Source organism: Balaenoptera physalus (genome assembly GCF_965194825.1).
Source record: "Balaenoptera physalus genome assembly, chromosome: 3".
NCBI classification, from domain to species: domain Eukaryota; kingdom Metazoa; phylum Chordata; class Mammalia; order Artiodactyla; family Balaenopteridae; genus Balaenoptera; species Balaenoptera physalus.
Window position 1 is genome coordinate 35,620,875 of NC_138890.1, and position 22,330 is coordinate 35,643,204.

A 22,330-nucleotide genomic window follows, 5' to 3' on the forward strand; every position below is an offset into this window, starting at 1 on the left:
TCACCGCAGCTAGAGAAAAGCCCACGTGCAGCAACAAAGACCCAATACAGCCAAAAACAAACAAACAAATAAATAAATAAATAGATTTTTAAAAAAGAAGAGAAAGATAGTTGGGCATTATGAGAAAACCAGTATAAACTGAACCTTATCTAAAGTAAAGTTCTTAGATAGTTCTTTTGAAAATTGTGTTCATTTTACTATTTTAGTCCTCCGTTGGATTTAGGTCAGTCCTTGTTGCTTCTGTATTATAATTTCTAAATTGGAAACAGTCTGTGTAAATAAAATATAAGCCATCTTTTAAGTAATAAGTATCACTAAACCTTTCTCTTCCTGTCATCTTAAAATATACATTTCAACTGAATGATAATTCATCAATGTATAATCCTACAGCAATATTCTCATTTTACATATAGTTAATAATTACCGTTTTTATAGACTCCCAATGATCTCCACCTTGGGCCAGTAACGGAATAGTATTATCTACCTATTGAAGTGTCACTGTCCGTAGGTATTTCTATCTTCATAAGACCTCCTCTTGGCTTTAGGATCCCAGAGCCCTCAATAGTAATGTAGTGTCTAATGAGTACCAGGTGCATTCTAAGTACTGAGGACACAGCAATTAACAAGCCAGACCAAATTCTGTCCTCCTTGGCACTTACATCCATGTGTGTGTATGGCTGGGTATGGGGGTGGGCTGGGGTGGCAAATTCTGTAATAAACCCACACAGACACACAGATCAGATTGTGAAACTTTAAATGAAAATAAAGCTTGATAAAAGGAAGCAGTGGGGATGGAGGAGCTGTGACGTTAGAGAGAATGATTGAGGAAGTTCTCTCTTTAAAGATAAAATTTATGCCAAGATCTTGTGGTAGATTGAGTTATGGGTCCCAGTCCCAATTCTTCACTTCTCCCTATATCCACACCCTATGTCATATAACTTTGTAGTTCCTGCCACCAAAGGAGGAGCCCACTACCCTGCTTCTTTTAGACTTGGTGATGTGACTTGCTTTGATCAATGGGGTGTTAGCAGCTATGAAGAAAACAAAGGCTTGAAATGCGCTTATGCAGTGAAGCATACTGTTTTGTGGCTCTACCATTTTGCATGAGAACATTTCTTATAGATAGCTGTTGTCCCTTCACTACAGAATGAATATATATGAAACGTACATGGGCTCAACCCACAGTGGTACCCTCCAGTCCTGGGGCCCACAGCTTGAAGCAGAAACCACAGACAAGCCCGTTCTAGTTCGTTTGACCCCCAGAAAATCCACACACACATGATTGAGAATAAAATAATGCTGTTTAAGCCTCTGAGTTTTGCAACAGTTTATTATCCAGTAATCACTTTTATATAGATCTGGAAGAAATTGGAGAGAAATAATGCAGGTCACTAGTTAATAATTATCCAGGCAGAAGGAAGAGCGAGAACAAAATGTCCTGCGGAGGGGGGTGTGTGAGTTGCATTCAAAGTAGCAAGGAGATTCTTTTCCCATATAGGTCATTACAGAGTATTGAGTAGAGTTCCCTGTGCTATACAGTAGGTTCTTATTAGTTATCTATTTATATATAGTAGTGTGTATATGTCAATCCCAATTTCCCAATCCCTCAACATTGTAAATCAACTATAATCAATAAAAATTAATTAAAAAAATAAGTCTTATGAATAATCTGACAAAAAAACAAGACAAACAAACAAACCCAAATTAACTTACATACAAAACGGAAATAGACTCACAGACATAGAAAACAAACTTAATGTTACCAAAGGGGAAAAATGGGTAAGGGGGGGTGAGAGATAAATTAGGAGTTTGGGATTAACAGATACACACTATTATATATAAAATAGATCACCAACAGGACCTACTATATAGCACAGGGAAATATACTCAATATTTTGTAATAACGCATAAGAGAAAACAATCTGAAAAAGAATATAGCTGTATCACTTTGCTGTACACCTGCAACTAACACAATATTTTAAATTAACTATACTTCAGTTTTTAAAACGTGAAGGGCAGAAAACAAAGTATCAAGGAGGATTGTGGCTGTAGTAAAGTGAGCAATAGATTATTTTTGTTGTTGTTGTTGCTGTTATTCTCATCAGTGCCCTGTAGCCAGAGACCTCCAGGAACATACCTGTAGCTGAGGAAGTTGGGCTTATTATTCATTTCCAGCAAGGGAGAATACACATCATGGGGAACCGTGCACTAACTGTCTCAGTAAGAGGGTGTTAGAAAGAGCCTGTATAGGATTTGAGCTTTGGTCAGGTAATGGGGGGAAGGTCTAAAGTAATGCAGGTTCTCTCTAGATTGGATGCTGCCAGAAACGGAGGGCAATTCTGTGGTTGGATAGCCCAAGTATCATCTATAGTGAGGGAAGACGAGGAAGAGGAAAGGTTGTGACTAGTAAAGAAGTAGTGTTTATTTATGGGTGGTCTATAGACATTGTTTTTATTGTGCTTAGACAAAATTACTAAGTGGTCTCATTTTATCATAGTTTCAGTGTAACCTTGTGTGAGGGTGGTATTTTGTGAGAATGTTTGTGTCTGATAGAATAACACGGCCTAGCTGTGAGTGTCAGGCCAACTTCTGAATGTCAGAAGCTGCATTTTTTTTCACTCTCTCTCATCATTATCATTATCAAAGGTAGCACCAGGATTCTGACACCAGTCCCATAGGAAAGTCTTTCATAAGAATGATTAAAACGGTATCAGTTGTCTACTACCACTACGATTAAATACAAAGAGATCAAGCAGCTACACACACACACACACACACACACACGCATGCATACATATGAACTATAAGATGACCTTATCAGTTTTATAGTATCTTGAAATATCTATATATCAAAGAAAGTGATTAGATGACCAGAAAACAAGCCCCACTTCCTCGTGTTCCGTAAACTCTCATTAAATGAAGATATATGTGAACTATTATCTTTCAGGTGCTGAGTGTTCAGTGAGTAAAATAAAGGCTTTTCTCATATGGAGTTCAGAGTCTGTTTATACATTAAAATAAATTAGGTACTGTCCTGTGACTGTGAAGCAAGTATCTGTGTTGGTTCACAGTAAATCTGGGAACAAAGAGCATGGGAAATAAAAACTGTATATCAATGCCATTATTAAGTTATATTATTAATAGAGCATCTCAAATATGGATTACATGCCTCAACAATGGAAACTAATAATTAGTCAGACAAATAATAGAAAAATTCATCAATTTTCCAATGTTGCAGTAGTCAGTAGCTGTGGGAAAAGCATACACTATAGAAAAAGAAATCTGATTTTTAAATTAAACTGAATGATTAGAATCAAGCCTGTAGGTAAAATACATGGGCTATTTTGTTAATGCACTAGTTAAAATATGACTGCCTCTTTCTGAAAGTAGGAGAGTACTCAGCAGCCATTCAGTAAGACTTTGTTTCCTTTAACTCGGAAATGAGGAGGTTATAGTACTCTGTTACATTTATAAGTATTCTTACACAAAATTTTTCAGTTCAGATTTTTATTTTCTTCCAATTTTAATTAGCTATAACAATACTAAAACAAACCAGAACTTATTAAATCGTTTGTAATAACAAGAAAATAAATGGGTTGAGTGAAGGCAGTCTCAGGCAGCTAATGCACTGGACATGGCTTCAGATTCCAGTCACAATGCTTTGTACTCAAATCATCAGCTTAACTATTCAGCTTTGTCCAGGAAAGAATAAATATAAACAAAATGCCCTCCCCGCTACAGAAAGCCAATATACATATTACCCAACTCATATTTATTTCTGCTAGTAAGTCTTAATCTGTTGGGCTATAATAAGAATAATAATTAGAACTCTTAGATTTTGAATATAAAATAATTTGTTCTGGAAAACTTCCTGTATGTCTTCAGAAAATGGAGACCTAATTCATATGTATTCCCACTTGCCAAGTTAACTTTATTGATAGGGATGGTATTACTAGAACTTAAGAACAGGCGTAGAGAAAGATACACCCCTGCTCTTTTGTAAGTCTGTGAAGATATGCTAAAATCCAATAGCTGGAAGTTTCTTTAAGAGTTCCTTCCTCCCTCCCTCCCTCCCTCCCTCCCTTCCTTCCTTCCTTCCTTCCTTCCTTCCTTCCTTCCTTCCTTCCTTCCTTCCTTCCTTTCTTCTTCCCTCCCTCCCTCCCTCCCTTCTTCCCTCCCTTTCTCCATCCCTTTCCTCCTTTAAATTATGCTCAAAATTTTCAAATTCCCTTTTTGACATAAAACTGTTTATTTCTGGCTTCTCGGGAAGAATTGAAACGTGTCCTTCCCAGACCTGTGTTTCTGCATGGCTACTGTCAGCCGAAGCTGAGGGCTAGCTGCTCCTTCCATTCTTGACAGCTTTGCTCATTTATGTTCCCGTCATTTCTTCCAGATTTCGGTTTTTGATGTCTGACCCCATCTAATACCTTGCCTCCAAGAATTAAATTATTCAAGAGAGATACATGCTTTCTTCATTTTTTCCACCATCTTCTCTTTCCTCAGGGTCTTCAAGTTCCACATCTTCTATAAAATAAATGCCTTTGGTAATTTGAGTACATTTTCTCCAAATATGATTTACATGATTATAGTTGATACCATCTGAGTCATAATATCCTTCTTGCGTTAAAGACAGATGCTTGGTCACATAATTCCTTTTTAATGTTCCTGTGCTTTTTGTTCTCCTTTCTTTTTAAATGTAGGTAATCATGATTTCACCCATCTTCTAATGGGCTATGGTGTTTAGTGAAATAATAGTGAGTAGGAAATGTATTGCTGTTCAGCTAAGGGAATTGTTTATTTTAATATCATACGTGCGGAATAGATTAACTTGTTCTACAGTGAAGTTTCCAACCCCTTAAAGTTCAGCGAGAGAGTGCACAGGAGTCACTACTCACATGGTAAGGTAGAAAACTTTGCCATAAGTGTTTATATTACAGCTGCTATGACTACCACTAAGAGCCCCAAAAGTCAAGACAAGGTCTAGAAGTAGCAAGAGGGCTTCATGCCCGAGGAAAAATTCAGATGATTCAAAAGTTCCAGGCAAATGGTTAAAATGACAAAAAATCATATCAGAATATGTGGTTAAACATTGCCAGGGCTACTTTCTTTTTAATATTATACATGTAACATATTTATAATTTCTAAGTAAATTTATCAAAGTTGTGCTTGCCTATGTTTAAACAAGTCACATAGTTCTAAATTTTTATTTCGGAATTAGTATTCCTCCAACCACTCCTATCCCCATTTTTGACCTCTAGAAAAACATTTTTTTTCCTTTTTGTGTGAGAGAGACCATTATGTTTTGAAATAACATATGTAGGTTGCTTCTTCTTGTTTTTTTCCAGTTAGGGATGTCTTTCACAGTGCAGAAAATGAATATTTAGCTCCCTGTCTTTCCATCTTCATCTCTACCATACACACATACACTTCTACTTCTCTATTCTTAGTATTACAGTTACACCATCATTTTGTTTAGGTCAACATCATTTGTTTAGGTCAATCTCTTACAGACATTTTTCTTGTGCTTTTTATGTGTCAGACATTTTCTACAAACTTTACAAATATTTATTTAATCCTCACAACATTATTTCCTAGTCTAGGAGGTAAGTACTATTTCATGTATATTCTGCAGAAGGGAAACTGAGGCACAGAGGGGATGAGTAAGAATAAGTGGTGTTCTGTTAGTAAACTACAGTCTCAAAGATTGAACTTCAGGCCCAAGGAGTTTGGCTCCAGAGGCCATGTTTTAACTACTATGTTATGTTGTCCCTCAATTGTCAGTGTTTGTATTATGGTCAAGAAACTGCTATTCTCAGCTAAACTATTCAATAAATGAGTATATTTTTTCCCAAACTTAATAACTATTTTCCCTAAATATGAAAATACTTTCTAAGAGTCTTTCCTGGCTTTGGTGTGTGTTTCTATTTATTTTTGTCTGCCTTTCATGTTAGATGCTTTCTTTAGCTATCTGGTGATACCTGGCTCACATTTAAGAGTAGGGGCACTAAAACGCCCATTGGAATTTCTGCCATTATGGAAGGAGACGCTTTATGCTTATCAACTGTCATCTTTATTGTAAGTTAGTCTGAATGGGTTATTTCCTTGGAGAACCTCCAATGTCAGTGACTCTTTGGATTGTTTTTATATCCAAAGTGTGTGGGAGAGTGAAGTGCTAATCCCTAGTGAAGAGACTGCCAGTCTCCTGCATGGTGAGTATCATATCCCCTTCCAGAAGGCTGGCAGGATTCTGCTGGAGAGTGGGAGAACTGATTCCCTGTTGCATAGATATGGGCATGGGACTGGGGAGTCAAATTACTTCTTAAACAGATTTTTAAACAGTCTCTTGTTTATAAACCCACTTACCTTATGCAATCAATGGCTAAGCCATTTAAGCTCTTTTATGCAAATTAGGAATGCCTTTCCCATTTCTATTTTAAGATTAAGTTTTTTTGGAACTGCTGTTAATAAGTCAGACACTACTCTATTGATTTCCAACTTTCTGTTGTCTTGTATTCTGCGCTGTCACTGAAGATGTATATACCTTTGTACACATTCTCATGCTCTGTCACTTAGGAAAGAGACCAGATAAACGGCATGTTCACTCTGCCAAATTTAATCAGGTGTCCATTTTTTGTTTCTTTCCAGAAAGATTTGTGGGCGAATGTGACCTAAATTCAGCTCCAAATATGAGTTGTAAGCAATATAGAAAATAATTAGTGCTTGACTAAAATAGCATTCTTTGTTTTCTACTTCTAAATTGTATTGGGAGAACATGGCTCAACTTTTGCCATTTATGGGCAAGAAACAGTCTATCTTTGTAGAGAAAACTGCCTTTCAATCTGGAAATTGGCCTTTTAAAAAATAAATCGCATCCAATTTCTATTTAATAAACAATAAAATATAGTTGGAGGGTGTATCAGCACAGCAGTGAGAATCATCAATAAAACAAAAATATATTGTACATGTATCTGGCCACTTTCTTCTGAATTGTACTACTTTTTGGCATTGAACACTCTTTGGCATCTTTGAAAATCATGGTTTCTAATTTTCTCTTGATCTGCTGTAAAGTATTGTGTGTGCCTTCTTCCCTTACCTATTAATGTGAGACAGTTATTTAAGAGCATGGATGGTCTTGGGTGTACTGGACGTCTTTTTTCTGTGTTAAGATATGACCAACACCAAGATCAGAATATATCAGTAAAGGGGAAATTGCTTGAATATTTACGATACAAATTACAATGAGTTGGCAGTGATTATCCATGGTACAGCTACTCTCACCTACTTGTGATTTTCAAAAGCCTGTCAGAAAAGGTTAAAACCTTCACAGCCCTGTGTGTTAGTTCAGGCTGCTATAGCAGAATACCATAGACTGGGTGGCTTATAAATAACAAAAATGTATTTCTCACAGTTCTGGAGGCTGGGAAGTCCAAGATCAAGGCACTGGCAGATTTTGTGTCTGATGAAGGTCTGCTTCCTCGTTCATAGAAGGCTGTCTTCTTTCTGTGTTTTCACATGACAGAAGGGGCAAGGGAACTCTCTTGGGTGTCTTTTATAAGGACACTGATCTCATTTATGAAGATCCACCTTCATGATTTAATCATCTCCCAAAGGCCCCAGCTCCAACTTTAAGCTCACTGGGGGTTGGGATTTCAACATATGAATTTTGGAGGTACATAAACATTCAATCTATAGCACCTGGAAAATCTTAATGTAAAGACTTAACAGATAAGGAAGTGTTCCCTTAGTCCAAACTTCCAGAAAAAAGTAGGAGGTGCCCCATGTCTTGAATCATGAGTTTCACATGTAACTACCAGTTTGAAAGTGATTACTCATCTTAAGATAGATTACTCATCTATTACTCATCTTAAGAGAATTAGAATATTTTAAAATACCAATAGCAACATTATGCTGACTATAATTTAATCTTTCTGTAATGATTTAGAAGTTACTTCATTTGCCTAGATCATCATTATAAATGGTTCGGACCTAAGAAAAACTTCCAGTTCTTCAGATTCCAGGCTGTTGTCAATGGGACTGATCTAGGACCAGAATAACTACACATTTTAATTGATTATACTTAAATCGAATATCCTATGTTAACAAAAAACAAATTTATTTTGCCTGAACAGAATATACCATGGCTGATAATATCTAAAGTACTGTTTTTGGAAAGATTAGTTAAGACAATGATCTTATAAACATGTAAAATTAATCAGATTCAATAAAATATTAACAAACTTTAGAGACAAAGGAAAAACTTGAGATACAGAAAAAAACAAAAGAATGTCATTGCATTCAAAGACCTTAGATTTTTCTTCTAAGAAAATAATAATATTGTGTTTCATAATTGCCAAATATGTTTGACATTCAAAACTCTTTCTGTAAGGGCTCATAGGAGAGAAAGCTCACCATGAATAGGAATATTACTACAGATTATACAGAAGACATGGGACTTGGACAAAATTAGAAATAAAGGCCAGGCTAAGAAGGAAGAGGCAGTGGCATGCATGGAAAATGAAAAGTCTAAGCAGATGAGCAGGAGGTGAGAACATTTGACATTTATGTAATCACTCCACAAGATTACATCAAGGCCCAACTCTATGCCAAAGATATTGTTGTGTGCTAGAGGTGGAAATATAGAAATGAAGAAGTCTGTGGTCCAAAGACTTTTGGTTTTAAAGAGAAACTCAATATGCATGCTTAACAAATAACAAAGCATGTTGTATAGGATGGTACAAAGTGTCACAAGAAAGATAAAAGAGGGCCTGGGACTTGAAAGTGACAAGTGGGGAGGGGCATGGTGGCACATAATAGTTTAAATGGGTGGTTAATGAAAACCATTGTGTCAAAGAGATACTTGAGTTGAGACCAGAAGGAGTTGAGGAAATGAATGAAGACTAAAGTAGATATTCAAGAAAAGATCAGTGCAGGGCTTCCCTGGTGGCACAGTGGTTGAGAATCTGCCTGCCAATGCAGGGGACACGGGTTCGATCCCTGGTCCGGGAAGATCCCACATTCAGCGGAGCAGCTAAGCCCATGCAGCACAACTGCTGAGCCCGTGTGCTGCAACTACTGAAGCCTGCACACCTAGAGCCCGTGCTCCACCGCAATGAGAAGCCCACTCACCGCAATGAAGTGTAGCCCCCACTCACCACAACTAGAGAAAGCCCATGTGCAGCAACGAAGACCCAACACAGCCAAAACTAAATACATAAATAAATAAATTAAAAAAAAAAACAAAAAAGAAAAGAGCAGTGCAGGCAAAAAGAACAGTAAATGAAAAGATCCTGAGGTGGAAGTATATTTGGTATATTGAGAAAAACAAAAAGGCCAGTGTGGTTAGTATAGAATAAAGGAGGGTAGAAAGGTAAGTCATGGAGAGGGGGTTCGGAGTGGAGACTGATGACTAAGGGCCTCGTGAGCTATGATAAAGGTAATTTGTTTTTTATGAGTGACAAAGGAAACTATTAGAGGGTTTTGTGCAGAGGGAAGTCATGATATGGCTTATAATTTTTAAAAAGTCACTTTGATACTGTGTTAAAAATAGATGGTCAGGAAGTAAGAGTAAAGTCGATGTTGAGGCAGAGTGAAGAATAAAGGGCCATCTTGCCTTGAACTGGGTAGGTTTGAGATCCGAGACACACTTTGAAGGGTAAATTGAAGTCAAATTTTAAAGGCTTTGAATTGTCCATCTAAAGATTTTTCTATTTTATTCTGTAGTCAACTTATTAAATGTTATCACCGAAACGTATAACCATATACAGAGGAAGCTAAAGAGACAACATTGATGAGTTTGCAGGAAGGGAGATCACTAGAGACTAGGGTGGTCAGGAAAAGACTGACAGATATCACACAGACACCTTCCAGACCTCAAACTGCATCTGGCTCCTTGAGCAGCTCATTACCATCGCCCACAGTACCCCCTGGACCCTGAGGAAAAAGAGAGATGAGTTGTGGCCAAAGCCCAGAACGCAGCCAGCCTCACTGGTTGGAGAGCTGCTCCACCTTAATCTTTCTGACTGGGCATGTGCAGAGGATGGATGGTTGTGGAGCCTTAGGAAAGCTGTTCTGAAGAGAGCTGGATCAGAACAACTGCAGGCCAGAAAAGCAGGAGACTTATTTTTGTCCTTCCCTGACATTCAGTGAAACTGGCTGAGATCCAGGTGTATAAATCTGGGAAATGGTGGGGTCCCAGGACAAGTCTTAGGTACGGGACATAGAAAAGGCTGTTCCTAGGCCGACATGGGCAAATCCGAATCTGAAGAGGTAGAATTGTGACTGAGACTACAAGTCAAATTGTCCTGGATACCAGAGCCTACCTGCATCCAGTAGCCATGTCCTTTTAGGTCCCCTGCATAGTGACATGCACATGAGGGAAGCAAGCAAAAAGAAAAAAAAAAGTTCGATTTGAAAATCTAATACTGTTTTATAAACTTCATGGTGTTCCCCATGTCATAAAAGTCAGGTGATGTCCTGGTATTACCCAGACCCAGGGAAGGAGACTTCACAGTTTATATAAAACCCAATATTATAATGTTTTCCCACTTTCCTTCTAATTTTGTCACTCCAATACTTGCTTCTTTATAATTAATATCAGACCTCACACATATTAGGCCTCTACCACATTAACTTCTTAATATTCCTCAATTGACAGTATTTTATTTTTTCTGTGGTATGAACAAAATGCATTATTCTTTGTATAGACTCAGAGAATATTAGAACTTGTATATTTTCATACTTGCACTCACAGGGAAGAGGAGGAGAAAAGGAACCAAAAATCTATTTGGCATCTATTCTGTAACAGATATATTACAACCCTAAGTAGTGGGAGTTATTATTTCCATTTTACACAGGAAGGACAGTGAAAATTAGGGATATTAAATAATTTATCCAAAGCCATACAGCTGGCATGTTAGAAAATTGGAATTTAAAGAGTGGTTTGATTGTCTTCAAATCCAATACTCCATTTCTCCTTTTCTCTCCTTCCTCCCTTCCTTCTCTTAACCATTTAATCAACCAATATTTATTGATGCTCTGCCTTATAGTAGCCATAATATTAAGCATTGGTGATATAATGATGAATAATTTATATCCTCAAGTAGCACAGAATTTTGAAGAGGATACAGAAAGTAAGCAGACGTCTAGAATATACTGTGTTAAGGGCTACAGTAAGAGAAGAAAAGAGTTCTATGGGGGAGAGTCCATCAAGAGCAGCTTTCAAGAGGAAGACATTTCAGCTAAGACTTGAGTGAGGAGTAGAAGATATTAAGAGAAATAGAGTGTGAGGCTGTTTCAGGTAGAGGAAACAGTACATGTGAAACTCTGTATACAAGAGAGGTAACAGCTACGGTGGATGCTGTGATGCATGACACACATTCTTGGAGAATGAAGAATTTTGTCCCCTGGCTGCTAGAAATGCTGCCGGCAGACAGATCTCAGCAGACAGCTGTCCTTAGGAAGTGCTTTTATTAGAGGGAATTGACTTGTTTAAGGTCACACCTTTTTCCTAGACCAGACTGCATGCAGTGACTGATCAACTGGGAATATAACGAGCTAACCACCACTCTCCAACTCAAAGCAATTATGAAGGACAGTCCTATCTTCAGAGCTCTCCATGGGGTTAGCTGCAGCCTTCATTAAGATTGCATTGCAGTTCAGTTTATCCATCTGTCCAATCCTGCTTCCTTTCCTTACCTTGCACGGGTGTTAATCCCAAGAGATCCAAACAAACCTCTTAACCTCAGAGTCTGCTTTCTAGGGAATTCAGTCTGTGACAGTGGCATCACTGAGGTTTTATAAATAGTTAAATATGACTTGTGCTGGAATTGGGTAGGATGAGATTTGGATAAAAGTCAAAAAGAATTATAAGAAATGCAACCAGAGAAGTGATCATGTTTCTGATTTTGAAGAATCATAGTGACTGTGTAACCTCTCAAGGAACAGTACCTACCAACAGCTGACCTCTGGAATGGGAGCTCTTTGAAACATGACAAAAATTCTCTCCACCACCCTGCAATCTAATTTTGTATCACACATTCTTGTCATGCATAGCACTTATCAAAACTACAATTTTTGAGTTGGTAAGTGTTAGTTCAGCCAACTGGGAACTCAGTGGGAGCAGGGTATGAGTCCGTCTTGTACACTGGTATAGCCTTCGGGGCTTAGCACAGCATCGGGCATGCTGAAAGAGTTCAATATAAATTTGTTAAATCACTAAATGAATTTTGGCTCACACCCAGCCAAGGGCAGTATATAATTTTGAAAAGAGCTCCTTCTTGCCAAGGGTGTGGGACTTTACTCTTGGAGAGTTAAAACATGTAAGCCATCAAGATCATTGAAAACAAATGCCATCTTATATCTGCATTAAAGCAATCAAATTCCACTTTCTCAGTGAACATGCCCTTGTAAAATTCACTGGGTAGCTATATTTTTTACTTGTATCCTGAGAGGCACTGAATAGTTATGTTATTAGGAATTTATCAAAACTGGAAGTTAGTCTATTGAAGGTCCTGGGTTGATGAAGTGTATCTATATTTTGAGGGCCTATGTCTAGCTATCAATATAATATTTTATTAAAACAGCCTTAAATCCAAGCCTTTCACTCAAGAGAAATCATGGGATTTCTAGTAGCAATTGTGGGTTATAAATTTTCTGATCTTGTGAGAAAGTGGAAACCTTATTCTGAAAGTGACACTACAGTTTTTAATTGCAGGTAAGATGAACCTGAGAGTACTGACAAATGTTTGCTCTTAGGCTCTGTAGAGTCCATTATTGAAAGTCTGAGTCTCCTAGAAATGTGACTGTTTTGCTACAAGAAGTTCCTTTAACTCAAGCACTTGGAGCATCTGGAGTGGGCAGGTGATCATCTCAGTACTGAGAGTTTATTAGGAAGAGCTAAGCTGCCAAAAATGCAGAGAAGACACAAGAATTCTGGTTCAAAAAGAATTTCTCTATCCTTAACGTTATTTACGTATTTTTCCCCCTTGGATCACACAGATTCATACTAATTGCCTCAGATAGCCTCTCTGTTAACTGGATTCTTGGTTCATTAAATGAATCTTTGAAAAAGCAAAATCATAAAGCCAGTGAAGATATTTTTCCATGACTGTGTAGGAAAGCTGATTTCACAGTGTGAGAATTGAGAATATGGCAGAGGTCAAAAATAATATAAAAAAGTGTCAATCATTGTGCAGAATATGAGATTTTGCCCTACTTGCCATCTAACAAGTAAGCCTATCATATTTTTACAGATCATGGCAGAAAACACAAGACTCCTAGGTCAGAGATGAAAGACTAGTCCTCATGGCACAGCAGGTGGTATGAGTTTCAATACTGACATCAGTTCCCTTTGTCCATACCTCCCTAGTTCCCTTAGAGTGATGCAGAGGAGGACCCAAATGGATGCAGTACGTCCAGTGAGTTTGCGTCACTGCTGAGAAACTACGTTTAGGAAACACCAGTCTTATAAGAGGGCAAACACTGCTGGCAAACATTCCCAGCTTTTGCGGTAAAGGGAGATTGCATTTTTATTATTCTGATCTAGAAATACATCTGCCCTCTACTCTACAAGGAGATACATTCTCTATGTTTCAGTGCTGTTTTCTATACAAATACCCTTAAAAAATTAGTTTGGAGTGGAAGGTGTCAGTGCCTCTTCACATAACATGCGGATCCAAGAGAAACAAGGAGAAGTTTCTCCTAACAAAAGGGCTATAAGCTTAAGTGCCTTTTATTTTTAAAATGAGTATGTATATTTTTTATAGTTTATGTATTATATGTAAAGGTTTCTACTTTATTATATTATTACTGTATTTTAAGAAAGGCATTGGCACTGTTAAACTCAGCTATATCAAATAGGGAAACAAGGAGCTACAGAGAAGAATACAGATAGAATTCAAGAACCGTAAGTTCTAACATCCCCACTTCACCTTTAATAGTGAAATGATTATGCAAGTAATGAAAATACTACTCCAGTTTGATAAACACTTACCCACTTATGTACTGGGTAAGCATTTACAAACGCTATGTAATTTAGTACAGTAACTATAAGAAATGCAATACTTTATCTGTATTTAAAATAAACAATGAGTTAATGAGCTCAAAAGTTAAGTACACCATTGATATTTTATGACCGTTTGTCAAAGTTTCAATCTTTTAAACTCGCTGCAAGAGACAACATAGATGACATACTTCTACGAGAACACAGAGATACAAGTTGTTGTAAAGTTAATAAAAGCTTAATGACAGTTTGTGATACCCCAGCTCAAAGTCCCTCACCCTCTACCACTCAAGAAAGTGTAACGTAAGGAATTGAAAGTCACTTTCTTATGAAGATAATTTTGAATCCATCTAATTAAGTCATTCACAAAATGTGTCACTTTATAAGAAGTAGCAAATTGTCTCTGGAACACATTAGAACTGAATGTGGTATTCTCAGTGAGTTGTAACTTTATAATAATTAAGTCCTTCCCCCAGTAAATAATGAGGTATAAAATATAATAACATAGAACCATTATTAAGTAGGTACATATGTGTTTATAATTGTTTGGTATACACATTAAATATCATAGGCCTCTCATGAGTAAGGACCTTCTGACAAGGTGGTAGACAAGGCTAACCTTTGATTTAATTGTGGGGGGATGGAAGCGAGAAAGAGGTAACAGAATTCCAGAATACAAAGCTTCCTGTTGATATAAATGCAAACATGCCAGATAGCTCTTCTTCACACATTTTCTCTTATTTTTCCTTTCTCTCTTCAACCCTCTTTCTCCTCTTCCATTCCTGGAATTACAATATTATTACGAGGCAGAATTGGTCTTAAAGCCAGTAGTTGCGGCAGAGGGGGTATTGGAGACTGAACAGAGGCAGGAGCCTGTCCATGTAGGAGTTCTACACAGTATGAAGTTTTAGTGCCCAAATGGGGTCAGGAGACCATTCAGGCCAGTCCGAGGCGGTGACAGTGATGGGGGTGGTTATATACAGGGTTATTTGATTAAATGATATACATGTAGAAGATAATGGAAGCCAGGCTTCTCATTGTCAGAGAATGGAAGTACAAATATGGAAAGGAGAAAAGTGGAACAAACTCTGTTGTGTTGAATTGGAATTTGAGGTATCAGTGTGAATTTATAGGTTTTTTTTAAAATTTATTTATTTATTTATTTATGGCTGTGTTGGGTCTTCGTTTCTGTGCGAGGGCTTTCTCCAGTTGCGGCAAGCGGGGGCCACTCTTCATCGCGGTGCGCGGGCCTCTCACTATCGCGGCCTCTCTTGTTGCGGAGCACAGCCTCCAGAAGCGCAGGCTCAGTAATTGTGGCTCACAGGCCCAGCCGCTCCACGGCATGTGGGATCCTCCCAGACCAGGGCTGGAACCCGTGTCCCCTGCATTGGCAGGCAGATTCTCAACCACTGCGCCACCAGGGAAGCCCGAATTTATAGTTTTAATAGACAAGATATAATAAGGAATGGGATATTTACAGAGTTTGAAAGTACCTTCCCACGAAATACATAAAAGTCACAAATATAATATTATAGTGCTTTTATAGTGGAAAAATTATAGCTTTTATAGTAGAAAATCCTGGCACTACCTTAGTCATATACTCAAAGCATACGTCATCTGTGATGGGGCAAATTAAATTTGTTACTTGATACAGTGCAATGAGAAGAACACAGCATCACTTCTGTGCTAATCTTCACAAAGAGGCAGACAATACTGATGAAGAGGAAATATCACACAGCGTCAAATCAAGACACACTCTAGAAAACACCTGGTCTGTAATCGCCCAAAATGACAAATTCATAAAAGTTAATGAAAGATTGGGGATCGACTGCAAAGTAAAGAAGCCTGAAGAGACCTGAAGACGCCTAACAAAAGGCAATCAATGCATGATTCTGAACTGAATTCTTGTACCACTAAGGGTGGTGTTATTGGGACACTGGCAAAACTTGAATGAGATCTAAGGATTATGGTAGTAATGTATCAGTGTTAATTTCCTAGGTTGATGGATGTGTGGGGTTATGAAGGGGGATGTCCTGGTTTGTAGTCAATACACACTAAAAGGATGATGGAGTGGTATGGCGTCAGGTTGACAACTTGATCTTAAATTGTTCAGGGAAAAAAAAATGTTCCTTATATTCTACTTGCACCTTTTCTGTACATCAAGTTGTCTTTTTTTTTTTCAGAGTTCTGATTACTTAAAAAAATTTTTTTATTGAAGGATAGTTGATTTACAATGTTGTGTTAGTTTCAGGTGTACAGCAAAGTGATTCAGCTGTGCATACATATATATCTATTTTTTTCAGATTCTCTTCCCTTATACATTATTACAAAATGTTGAGTACAGTTCCCTGTGCTACACAGTAGGTCCTTGTTGGTTATCCATTTTGTATATAGTACTGCGTATATGTTAATCCCAAACTCCTTATTTATCCTCCTCCCATTCCCCTTTGGTAACCATAAGTTTGTTTTCTATGTCTATGGGTCTGTTTCTGTTTTATATGTAAGTTCATTTGTATCATTTTTTTTTAATTTTACATATAAGAGATATTATATGATATTTGTCTTTCTCTGTCTGGCTTACTTCACTCAGTATGATAATCTCTAGGTCCATCCATGTTGCTGCAAATGGTATCATTTCTTTCTTTTTTATGGCTGAGTAATATTCTACTGTGTAAATATACCACATCAAATACAGTTAAACTTCCTTGAACAACACTGGTTTCAACTATGCAGGTCCACTTATACTTGGAACTTTTTCAAAAAATACATACTACAGTACTACATGATCCAAGGTTGGTTGAATCCACGGATGTGGAACCACAGATACAGAGGGCTGACTACAAAGTTATATGTGGACTTTCAACTGTGCAGGGGTTGGCACCCCTAACCCATTTGTTGTTCAAGGGTCAAATATATATGTATATAAGTTAAAAATAATAAATAAACAAATAAATCAAATAAACATATGTGAGATGCTGTTCCCACCAATTATGGACTAACAGCAAGAACTACCTATAGCAGACCCAGACACAGGGTCATTTTAGTCATTAGGCAAAAAAGAGGATGTTTAGGACCTAGGAAAATATCTGAGACCTGAAAAACAAACAGACAAAATTATCGACTTGAAATTTAAGCCATGATATAAAAATTAATAAACGTTTAAGTAAACATATTATTATGTCAACCTCATTAACTGCTAGATTTAGTACTTATAAAGTTTTCACTACATTTTAAAGCAACTTGCAGGTTCAATTTCTCACATTGAATGATCCCCCAGGCTTGTGCAATAATTGCTAAAAAAAATCAGTCAACCATAAATGAAATGACTTTCTCAGCGCTAAGCAAATTCAAAAGTAAAAATAACAAAAATCCTTTCAAATTTTCAGAGCAGAAAATAGATTTGATGTGGGATGGAGGTGTATTTTAATAGCTTTCATATTGTATTTGGTAGGGTCTCCAAAGGCAAAAATATGGCCTTCTCAAAACCATAGCTTTTCTTAGAAAGAGTAGAATCATGTCTTCAGTAATTGTACACATTCATTTATAAGACAGTCCACTCAGAGAAACCTCAAAACGTGAGGGGGAAAATTTCTTTGAACCAAAGAATTGCTACCATTTATGGAGTACTTACTGTGTGCCAGTCACTGGGTTAAATGCTTCACCAGTGTCATTTTGTGTAATCCTCACAGCACCAATATGGAATAAATACTCTTATTATCCTTATTTTTTAGTGAAGAAGCTGAGTCCAGAAAAGTTAAAAAACTTGCCCAAGGTCACACTCTTGATGAGTGACAGACAAAAACTCAAACTCAGATTTGTCTCAGCTCAAGGTCTTTTCCTTCAAACACTGTGTGACCAGAGCAAGACTTTTATCCTCTCTGGGCTTCAGTTTGCAATCAGTAGGATGAGTCATTTTATTTATTTACACACATACATATACACATAGACACAGACACGTCACACACATTTCTATTATTGAAGTATAGTTGTACAATATATGTTACAGGTGTACAACATAGTGATTCATAATTTTTAAAGGTAATACTCCATTTACAGTTATATAAAATATTGGCTATATTCCCTGTGTTGTACAGTATATCCTTGTAGCTTATTTTATACCTAGTAGTTTGTACCTCTTACTCCCCTACCACTATATTTTCCCTCCCTCCTTCCCTCTCCCCACTGGTAATCATTAGTTTGTTCTCTATATCTGTGAGTTTGCTTCTTTCATGTTATATTCACTAGTTTGTTGTATTTTTTAGATTCCTCATGTAACATAATACAGTGTTTGTCTTTCTCTGACTTATTTCACTTAGCATAGTACCCTCTAAGTCCATCCATATTGTTGCAAATGGCAAAATTTCATTCTTTTTTTTGGCTGAGTAGTATTCCATTGTATATATCCTCCACATCTTCTTTATCTGTTTATCTGTTGATGGACACTTAGGTTGCTTCCATGTCTTGGCAATGTAAATAATGCTGCATTAGGCCTTGGGATTGAGGTGCATATATCTTTTCAAATTAGTGTTTCTGTGGGTTTTTTTTTTTATATATATATGTATATACCCAGGAGTGGAATTGCTTGGTCATATGGTAGTTCTGTTTTAGTTTTTTGAACCTCCATATGTTTTTCCACAGTGGCTGCACCAATTTACATTCCTACCGACAGTGTACGAGGGTTCCCTTTCTTCCTTACCAACATTTGTTATTTGTGTTAGCATGAATCATATTAAGTAGACATGAAGTCCCTCCAACATTGATTCCTATGAATGTTTAAAGTATACTAATTCATAGACTGTAACCAACCGTCCCTTGGAAAACTCAACAATGTTTCCTTGTGAACACCATTTATACAAGTTGATTATTCTCAAACTTCAGCAGTTCTCAAACTGAAGCCTGTATCAGAGCCAGTTGTAGGGCTTCATTCAGTAGGTCTGGAAGGGGGCCTGAGAGTTTTCATGTCTAACTGGTTCCCACTTGATGCTGACGTTGGTGGTCTGGGAACCCACTTTGAGAAGCACTGGTATAAATACACGACCAGCAAACCAGGCGAAATCTGTGTTTGTCGTTTCAAAAGTGATACATATTTGTTATGTGAATGACCTGTTTGGGGTTAAGATTGGAGACTTGCTTTTATTAAAAGTTTCCAGAATAAATGCCCTATTTCTTAGTGTTATTTAAAAACTTACTAAGATTTTTTTTTACACCTTGTATAATGGGAGAGCCTGGACTCTAAGCTAAATTATCTGACTTGAGCAGGAGACCTTTTACCACACGGTTAAGTGTAAATCCTGCACTTAATTTTTTTTAAGCAATTTTTTTTTTCAGCACAGGTCTCGTACCCACATTTACTCTTCCCTTAACACTCAGAGTGATCATTCCTTAAAATATGTAACTGTTTTTAAAATATGTAGCTTCTCTGCTTACAAATGTTTGGTGGCTTCTGACTACCCTTAGGGTGAGGTACAAATTTTTTACCATACCTTGAATGATCAATCATTTACTTAATCACCAGGCATCAACTACACAGGATGTCTTTCAAGTTTTAGTCTTGCCAAGGTTCCTTCTCTCTCCGCACGGACATCTGCACAAAGCAGGCCATTCAGTTAGCCTGTAAAGCCCCCCTCCCTTGTCCTCATCACTACTCATTTTTTCCTAACAAGTTTCTACTGATCCCCCATGGAAGTGTTTAAATGCCCTTTCTGTAGAGAATGATTTTTCTGATAGCCAGTCCTTGCCCTCAGAAGGTTAATCTCTCAAAAATCCTTTGTTTCTTCAAAGGACTGAAAGAATCCGTAGTCACATATTTCATTGAATTGTTTGTTTCATATAACTGGCTCCCCCTGCAGTTAGCTTTTTAAATTCCTCCAGGACATTCAACACATCTGCATCACTCAGTGGTGAAACCCTAGTGTGTAGCATAGTGCCTGGCACGCAGGAGACACAAAAATACATATTTCTTGAATGACTAAATGAATGAACCAATGAACCAAGAAACAAACCATACCTTACAGACATGTGTAAATCCTGGGAACATTCCTTTTGGGTTTAATAGAAGCTACAGACCTAACATTTTTAATAATTTTGTTATGATAATGTGGATTTATATTTAATGCCTTAAGTTTGATTGAATATTGAAATAACATCTGGAGATTTTTGAACTCTTGAGATAGAGCAGTGTCTACACACATTTGTCCTATAATTGAGGCTGTTCTTCAGTCTTCTCCCCAGAGCAGGGTGAAATAACAAAGGCATGCTGTCTGCCTGTAGCAAGGATGCAGCATCTACAGAGACTGCTTTATTAAATGCTGTCTCTCCACCAATCAGAAAAAGATGTCCTGAAAGCTTCCAAGATGAATTCCAAATTCCTTCTTTTTCTGTTAGCATGGAGAAGAACTGGTGAGATTGAAGAACAGTCCCTTCTTTTAAAGACCTCCCTTATCTCCTTTGGTGAAACAATCAATAGGGACAAGGATCAATGAAACAATGAAAATGTTTACTTGCATAAATGTGTAGGTATGTGATCCTTGTTATTAGAAAAAACATTTTAGAGAACATGGACAGGACTGTGACCTGGGTGATTTTGCCTGGACATAATCACCCAGTTTTCTAGAAAATCTTGGCATCTGTAGCTTTTGTGACAGAATTCACAATATTATTCTTCCCAGAGATTAGTTGGATGCTACTCAACATTGTTGATTTCCATTTGGTGAATAAAATGAACACAAGGTGAGAGGTCTCTGGATACCACAGATGATGAAAGAATCTAAGGCATTCTTATTAAAAGGTGAAAATCAAAAACCAGTGGGTGGTATTGGCATACTTATTGCTTGAAAGGGGAAAATCTGCTTCACTTCTCAAATTTGGCTAAGGCAGTTAGTTACCTTGATTGCATCAGGGTTAACAAAAGGCAAAACATTTGAATCGTCCATTGTTTGAGTCCTTCTCATTTTCTAGGTTTTCAACTAAAAAAAATAATTGGAGCGCAAAGCCCTGTTTTTCACCTTATCACACTGTACTTTCTTCTGTCTCGTCTTGATCACATAGCAAAAATAATTTTCCCAACGTGACCATTCTTGATGATTCTGTTTATCTCAGCTAAGTCCCCCTTCATCATTATTTTCTGTTTCAACCACTTGTATGTACTTTATGGTATGTATCACAATTTGTTTATTATTTATTTTTCTATTTCTTCTTTTTTTTAAATCTTATATATCATAAGGGTAGGAACGACGTTCATTTTTTTTCCTTCCTCTCTTTATATCTACAATTCCTAGAAGAGTACCAAGCATTTAAAAGTGCTCAAAAAATATTGGATGAATTGATTATCTGATTAAATGGTTTATTTATTTCTTCATGAATATTGGGTATCTATCACCTGACTGATTCAACATATTAATTTTATTCTTATTAAACTTGTAGAAAACTGAGACTTAAAGAAATTATATGACTTGCCCACAACCTTTCAGCTAGTAAGGGACAGATAGAATTTGAATCCAGAATTTTTTGTTTCACATTACTGTTCTAAAAGTATTTTGCTTTCTGTTCCTGGTATCCTGAGAAAGAGTGAAAGGACAGGAAACTACCATTTCTTGACCCTCTCCAGGGAGTTGTCCACATTATCTTACTTGTTGCTTCAAAGAATCCTGTGAGGAAAGTATTGTTATTCTCCTTTTCTACATCCATTTCTTTCAGTTTCAGCTGAGCAACACATTAGCCCATGAGGTTTTTTGTTTTTTGTTTTTAATAGATTTTTATTGGAATATAATTGCTTCACAATACTGTGTTAGTTTCTGTAGTATACCAAAGTAAATCAGCCGTATGCATACATATGTCCCCATATCCTCACCCTCTTGAACCTCCCTCCCATGCTCCCTATCCCACCCCTGTAGGTCATCGCAAAACACCGAGCTGATCTCGCCGTGCTATGCTGCTGCTTCCCACTAGCTAACTGCTTTACATTCAGTAGTGTATATATGTTGATGCTACTCTCGCTTCCCTCCAGCTTCTCCCTCCCACCCCGTTTCCTCAAGTCCGTTCTCTATGTCTGTTCTTTATTCCTGTCCTGCAGCTAGGTTCATCAGCCCATGAGGTTTTAAAACATGCATAAAAATCCTATTTCTCATTTCATAAGCTCTGGTTTGAGACAGTGTCTCTATTTTTTTTTTAATTAAACAAATGATTCTAATGTGTAGTTAAGCTTGAAATATTTTTCTGTATGTGAACAAAAGAGGCTATTAGAGATTAAATCATTCAAGGTTACATTAATAAATGGTAAATCTAGCACTTGAATGTCAGCCTCCAAAGCCCATCTATTTTTTTTTTTCTCCT

General features: G+C 37.2%; 1 long non-coding RNA gene across 1 annotated transcript in view; it reads left to right on the plus strand.

The window, feature by feature from the left end:
• Window positions 1-22,330, plus strand: part of LOC309658248 — a 428,936-nt gene that overhangs the window by 230,171 nt on the left and 176,435 nt on the right. The window lies entirely within an intron of this gene.